The following is an 8,484-nucleotide window of genomic DNA, read 5'->3' on the forward strand; positions in this document are numbered from 1 at the left end:
TAATGAAAGAGTGGGGCCTAACAATCTGTCTTTGGTTTGGAAGAAATCCCCCAACACCTTTTAGGAGAAGTCGGAGTTGTTTTGTCTTCGTGGGAAAATTTCTTTGCTTTATCTTTTTACTGGTTTCGATAAGTGGCGTTTTAAACTGTCTTCTGACGGGTTTTTCTATGTTAGCAACCTCAGAGATCTCATTGATTCGATTTTTATAGTTCCTATTTCAAATCCTACCATGTACTATCATTTGGCTCCTCTGAAAGTGATTGGGTTCATTTGGTGTGCTTCTATGGACCGGATTCCAACTGCTATGACTCTATTGCGTCGTGGCATTTCTCAGATTTCTTCGTTGTGTCACTTATATTCTAATGGTTTGGATGAGAAATATCACTTCCTTGCTAGGTGCCATTTTCTAAGGAGGCATTAGATTGGCTTTTAAAATTGTGCGATATTCCTTTTATTAATTTTCGTCGGTTGTTGATTTCATGAAGTTTGTTGCGGACTGGGGACATTGCCCCCAAAAAAGGAAAAAAATTCCTAACTATTTTTACGGGTTTCTATGATGTGTTTGGAAGGCAAGGAACGACAAGCTCTTTAACAAAATTTTAGTTTCGACAGTAAAAACAACGTATAATGTCATTACTTTAGTGCATGCTTTAAATAAAATTCCGTCGGTTAAAAAAAAGGCCTCAATTTTGATTTATAATTGACATCGTTATTTTCTATATGCCAGTAAATGATGGGAGGGGTTCAATGACAATATTAATCAATATCGGCTAAAAATGTACTTTTTTTTTTTTGTGTGTGTAGTGGTGAATGAAATATATAAATGATTTTAAAATGGCAAAAAAATATATTAAAAATATAACCCACCTCTAGCAAGTAACTAGAACGAGGACCAAACATGATAAATACAATTTACAAGTTACATGGTTGAAGTTTACCACATGCAATCACCCTATGAATAATTTCCCATTTAACCAAACTATAAGACAAAGACATTAAATTTTCAACGATCATTACTAGAAGGGGCGAAAACTGGGAACAAAATATAAAGAAGAGAAACAAAAAAAATAGCTAATTACAAACAATAAATGGAGAGTTACTACATTTAATATTTAATCACCCCACTACTTCCGCTACATTTGACCCATAAGAAAACATTTGTGTTTATGTTATTCACCATAGTCTCTGAGTTATGTGATAGTTCTAGAAAATTCTACAATTCCTCGCATTCTAAATCAACCATAGTGTATCATAGCAAATCAACAGAATTTTTTCAGGCAATTACCCCAATTAGCAACAAAGTTTAGAACATCCCCCACCTTACTAAATTGAACATCTTTGATATCACACAAATGGAGATTCCTCTCTATAATGCTGTCGACATATTGTCATAAAAAATTACTTATGTACATTATTGTTGATGTTTTTTTTTTTTTTTTTTTTTTTTTTTTTTTTTTTTTTTTGGGGGGGGGGGGGGGGGGGGTGTTGCAAGCATCTACCAGCCCCCTATTGCAAGCGCTTTTATTTTGACATTTGTAACATCCAGTTTGTAGGTATTATTTTTATAACTTAATCATTTAAAACCTTGGAATTTTTGTATGGACATGGCGTGGCATTGGGTGAGCCACAGTGTGGCATTAGCTGAGCCGAAACATGCATTTATGCGATGTTACAACGTGGCGGTATGTTCCCATGGCGTGGCAGCCATTTTTGGCCAAAAACCTAATTTTCAGGATTGGTGCTCTGGTCACTAACCCTTATGGTTGGCTCATTTGGCAGCCTCCACTTTCTGAGATCTTATCCCGTCTAAACCCTAGCCTCCATATATGTGTTTTGAGTGTATGACGCCATCTTTGTGAAAGTTAAAGAAAGATGGAGCTCATCTTGGAGTTTGAGTGCTTGGTTCTAGCATAGATCTTGCATCTTCACTTCAATTCTAACCTTTTGGAGGTATAAAATATCTACCTTGCTCATTATTTCTCAAGATATAGTTCTAGGTCATTTTATGAGCTTTTCGTTAAAATCTTTTGTTTTTGGAGTTTGAATGGACTCCAGAACCTTTGAGTGCATTGTTAACATCTGCACCATGGGGTTGGTTGGGAAAAATGGATTGCATGGCTTATTGAGTGAGTTTATTCCTTAGTGTTATCATTAAGAACATAGGTTTAAAGATATTGACTTATTGGAATGTGTAAATGGATAAAGTTGGTAACTTTATCCATCAAGACCTTAAGATGACCATATCTAAGTTTTTGAACTCTTGGGATTAAGGGATACTAGCTGAATCTGTTGTGCTATGGAAGCCCAGTTCACACAACGTGGCATATGAATGGAGACAGTATGGATACCTGCTAAGGTTGGATTTTGACCATTGACTTTTGACCATGGTTAACTTTTGGTCAATTTAAGGGTTTTAGGTTGTAGACTGAGGGGGTACTCTTTATTTATGTTAGGTGTCTCATAGGATCGGTATTCATTGTGTGAGAGCTGTTGTGTTTACCTGCTATCTACAAGGTGAGTCTTCTCATTATATTTATCTGTGTTGTAGTGTATACATGCTGACGAAGTGAGTCTTATTTATTGACTGATGTTATATGTGAAGTTGAGTTATTGATAACTCTTGGATTGCTGTGAGTCCATGGAACTACTGATAGTTCCCAGTGTTGCTAATAACTCGTGAGGTGTGCTGTAAATCCATAGAGCGTGTTGTTAGCCCGACAGTATTGTTGATAATCCTCAGGGTTGCAAAGAACCCATAGTTGCTTATTATGTTGTGTTCTATGTGCTATTTTGGGAAACTCACAAAGTTGTGTGCTTACAGTTGTGGATTAATTTCAGGTACTTCAGATGATCTTGGGAAGACGAAGGATTGATTGTACACTCCAACCTATAGATTTTATGATTCTGCATGTTTGATACTCGGATTTGAGATGACTGTATTTGACACACCTGGTTTTTATCGACTTGATTTTTATAACAATTGATTTTTTATTTATATTAAAAATCAAAAAAAATTGTGGTAAAAATGGGACGTTACAAGTTGGTATTTGAGCCCTGGTTTGAGGGATTTGGATGAACATTCATGGGATTCCAAACTCAAACTAAGGATCTGAAAGTTTTGTAAAACCCTTTTATAAAATAATGATCTTCAAAGCAGAAGAAAGGAGGAAGCGATGTGTATAGTCAGCCAGAGCTCGAGGAAGTGATCTCCTAAAATATCCATACTTGTTTTATATGTTGTATTAGAGTTGCTGTTAATTAAGCTGATAGAAATGCATGCCAGTTGATAGGCTAAGGATCCCTCAGGAATTACAGGATAGAGTTGCCTATTTTTGTGATGCTTTATAGCATATGAGATTACCTATGAAAGCATTGCTAGGGTTGAAACTAAGATTGCTAATTGCTTTGTGTATACTACATAGTTAGAATTTTATGTCCTTAGAATGCTTACTTTAACATAACTTCATGTTCCTTGTTTGGTTGTTAATTTAGGGTGTAATCATTTACTCGACTGTCTATTGAGTCTTAGTTATGTATAATTAGTATATGCAAAGCCATTGTCAAGATTAGCAGAGACTTCTTACGGAGCGGAGCTGTAGCTGTAGCTAAGGAGGAACATAGGATGAGTACCTAGGAGTTTAGATGTGGTTGCATTGAGCACATAGGTGTACATGTGACACTACACCGAGAACATAGTGATTTTGTGACTTAAGACTTCGAGAGAATGTTTGAGTCAACTATAGATAGGTGTGGAAGACAGTATGGGCCCATAGTACTAAAATCACAAGATTTGTATGCGATTTAGAAAGAATCTCGAGGGTGCTGCTGTCACAACTGCGGCTACTGCTGTCACATCCACCATAGTCGTTGCCACTGCGAGACCGCATGTGGGTGATTTTATGCAGTACTAGGAGTTCAAAAACACGAATCCCCCAAAGTTTGATGGGGTCAAGGACCCGATTTCTGCGATAAGATGGATTTTTTATGGTGAGGGATGCTTCTATACATGTTCATGTCCGGAGGATCTTAAGGTCCGATTTGCACTGATCCTTCTTAGCTTGGGAGCGAAGTACCAGTGGAAGTTTGTGCCTAATGGATACTTACTTGTGGAGCGGTCCGTAGTGACATGGGAGCACTTTAATATGATGTTTCGTGATGAGTATGTTCCTTTGGTGGAGAAGGAGCAGCTGGCCCAAGAGTACCTGTTGCTTAGACAGATGATAGAGTCAGCTACTGAGATCACTAGGACCATAAAAGGAAAAAATCTTACAGCATTTGAATACCTTGGTTCTCATGGGAAATTGGAAGTTGATGAAGTGTGGCAAGAAGCTTGAAAGGAGAGACTCTCTACAAGTATCCACCGATCAAGGATCAACCAATAAAACATGCTAGTCTTCACTTGTATATTGGTTGTTCTTAAGCCTTAAAAGTATATACCAAATATACCTTCAAAAGAGAAACAACTAGGACATTAAGCTCCATACTACACAAGGCAAAGGAGGAAAAGGGAGATCACCTATGTGCTCTTCGTTTTAGGAGGAGAAATAAGAAGAGAATACATAGAAAAAATAGCTAGTTTTTGTTCTTCTCTCTTCTTTATATACCATCACACTTTCAATAGAGACCATACCATCATTAAATGAGGGAGTAAGGACTTTTAAGGAAAGCATGGATCATCATAAGTTAAACAATCCACAAACCCATCACTCATAATGTATCTATGTCCTTAACGAAATCATATAACTAGTAGTTGTATTGTAACTAAAAGACTTGCACTAAGTGCCCAAAAAGTTGTACACAACATATATATATATATATATATATATATATATATATATATATTCATACCTTATGATTATAACTAGTCTTTGTTCTCTTTAGTTATTATTTCCAAGAAACAATAATTGCCAATATGTTGGTAAAATATTATTTTCATAAAATAATGTTTTTCCAGTTATATACAAGTGTGGATAATATCTATTAATAATCAAATTATACTAATAAACAATCAATTAGTACAAACTTTCTATAAAGTGTGACCCTAAAGGATCATCTGTCATTAGCAATATAATTCTATAATGACTTTTGGGCATAAAGATATTTCATAAACTTCTTATATTATATGTCATCATTCCAATTTTTTCTCATATGAGAACGCTCGAGATAGAGTATCAAGTTGGAAGGCTATGGTGTTATTAATTTACAGGGGTAGATATACCCTTTCATAGGCATTACTCATGGTTTTTGGTATTTATTATTTTTATTTTCAATGTTTAAAACACTTGTATCATCATTACGTGTTTGGAAATTTTAAGGAGCATGTTTTCTAGTATAATCATTAAAAGAAAAATAAATGATTATTTGGGTTAAAACGAAATTCATATTATGTTATATAATGGAGGGATAGCTTCGTATTAGGAGTTTTCATGCTTGAAATCATTCCATCTTTACTAAATGAAAGTGTAGGAAACAAAAATTTATTTTATTACTAAGTTTCTCATCAATTTAAACAAAAGTTCATGGAGGGTTTGGATCACAAAACTCACTAGGAGGGAGGGGGTTATAGGAAGGTATTACTAAGTTTATCATCAATTTAAACAAAAATTCATGGAGGGTTTGGATCACACAAGTCACTAGGAGGGAAGGGGGTTATAGGAAGGTATTACTAAGTTTATCATCAATTTAAATAAATTCTAGGTTAATTTTAATTGCCTATAGGTTATAAAATAGGAAACAAAAATTGATTTTATTCTCTTTTTTAGAAAACCGTCCGAAGAATCTTGTCTTCTTTTCTAAAGAGTCCATTCGAAGGGGTATATTTTGTTGTATGGTAGTATGGCATGTTTTGAGGGTCTCTTTGTTAAATTAGACAAAGACTGTTTATCTTGTGATCGAATCAATGCATTAACCTATAACTAGACCTAAGATAGATGTATTAGGGATGGTAGATATAAAGATAGGTGATAATGGTCTTTAAAGATAATCTATAACTTCTTTTTCCTCTTATATTAGAGCTTTGATTAAGAAGACTTTGTTGAGTACATGTAATTTTAAAACCAAGTAGAATAATTAGGTGTTGAATAAAGTTAATATTTTCACTAACGGAAATAGCACACATGTCTTACGAATTTCTTGGGTTGGTCATGTTAGTCCCTAAACTATTTTCATGGCTTTATGATGGAACCAACTTGTAGACAACCTTTCTTTTTAGTCCCTTTTACTTGTTTTAGTTGGTTTAAATGACACATAGACAAAACTTGGGGCCCATCTATCTATTGTTCACCATCTTCCTATGTGTTAAGCTCTTGCATTATAATTTAGTACTAAGCTCATCCTTTCATTCTACAATCCCATGCACCTCTCTTTTTCTCTCTCACACATACAAACACACACACATATAATCTCATGTTTAGTAATTGACTAGCAAAACCACATACACACAAACAAAACAAAATCGTTGGTCATCTTCAACATCAGGTTCTTTCGGATTCAAAACAAACATAGTGCCACCATTTGTTGCCATTTGCTTCTAGTAAAAAGGGTTATTATCCATGGACTTCAGCCTGCCCCCTTGGAAATATCCACTAGCACCAGTGGTACTGCCACCTCCCTTCATTCCGAAACCAGCTGGAAGTCCTTGAACATCTTGCATATTCCCCTGGTTTTTGTTATTTCCTGCACCACCGCCCTTACCGCCATCAATCTACATGTTCTTAGATTTATTGTTGATCCGTTGATGTGGTTGGAACACCCCAAACCTGCACAAGCTGTCACTTTTAGCAAGCCTCTTGATGAGTGTGTCAGGATCAACATCTCCCGAAATTGTCACCTTCCCATGTTCTGGATCTATTTTGATGGTGTAAATTACTGCTCACCAAAGTAAAATAAAACCAAAAAAAATCAAATAATCAAAATTTTGAAATGATGACAAGTGTCCTAAAATATAATTAATTTTATCAAAATATAACACTTGTCACCATTTTACAATGGTAAGAAGATAAGTAGGAAGAAAAAGTAGGAGGTTATTTAATTTCTCTTTTAGTATTGATCGATAGTTCTCATATTGATTATTCTAGGTTTTCTCAACTATTGTGTTATATTAATGATCTGTTAGAAGTTTTCATTTGAAAACATAATATATATTTCCATGTGAGAATCCATTTGTTACATGATAAGATGCCCATTTTGCTAAAAGTGGTTTCTTTTTTTAGTATCAATTGTGTGAGATCAAATTTCGACAACCCTTAATGTCTGTAAAATATGGAAATAGAACTCTAATTATGAATGGAAGGGGTATGTTATGTGAGATCAGATTGGTTGCTTCAATTATTCTTGTTTTTCAAACTTCTGAAAAACTATCCACTTATTTGTTTAGAACATAAAAGGGTGGCCATATGAAGGTTATTACTAGGTTAAGAAACGACAAGTATAGGGTGAATGTTTAAGAAAACAGAGGATGGAGGGAGAAAGAGAGAGATGGGACCCTAGTTTTGTCTATGTCTCACTTAAAGCGACTACAACAAGTACAAGGGACTAAAAAGACAGGTTGTCCACAGGTTAGTTCCCTCAAAAAGTCACGAAAATAGTTTAGGGACTAAAATGACTAACCCTGGAAAGTTTGTACGGTATTTGTGTCATTTTCCCTTTTCACTAATGTTGTTTTATTTTATGTTAATTAAATAAAAAATAATAAAATATATAAAAATTATATTAAATAAAATATAATATAAGTAACTAAGGTTTAACGCCCTGTTTTTCGTTTTATTATTTTTAGAAGGGTTTATCAAATGAAAACGGTAATTATACAATTAGAAAGATAAGTGACATAATTAATTAATTCAAAGAGTAATTAAATGCTACAATGTTCATTTATGCAAATTAAGAAATTAAAAAGGGATGAAATAAAATGGTAAATGGTAAAAATTAGGAATTTAAATCTTTTTGAATATTTTGTTGCAATAATAATTATTACAACATCATTCCACGAGCGAGATACGGGTGAGATACAACGCTGGTAAAGAGATCTTTGTCGGGAATTTGTAGCTACAATCAAATAATACGACAGTCATGTCCTAGGAGGCGCTCTGACGGTCAAGTTAGTCTTAGAAGAAGAGTGTGTGGATGAGTATCTCGTATGAAACGACCTGGAAAACTCCACCTGTTATGGAAACGTCCTTTCTCTTTTACAGATAGGCTTTTGTAAGGATGGGGGGACCATTATAATGGTATCTAGCGTACTAGCCTCTGATTGGTCCATCTGTACCTATCTTGATCTTCTCTTATTCTGATTGGTGTAGAGGGAATAATGTTAATGGTCCATCCATAATTCTGCTAATGTCTCCCTCTACGTAGTAGCCACTAGCAATGTGTGAGGAACAAGAAGCTCCTGCATGGACGTCAATGGGTTCTTGCTAAGGCTATGAAGACTTGTTGTCTGTCTAGTAAGGAACCTATCGTGGTGAATCCTTTACTTAACCTGTATAG

This window comes from Lactuca sativa, chromosome 9 (genome assembly GCF_002870075.4).
Source record: "Lactuca sativa cultivar Salinas chromosome 9, Lsat_Salinas_v11, whole genome shotgun sequence".
In the NCBI taxonomy this organism is placed as follows: Eukaryota; Viridiplantae; Streptophyta; class Magnoliopsida; order Asterales; family Asteraceae; genus Lactuca; species Lactuca sativa.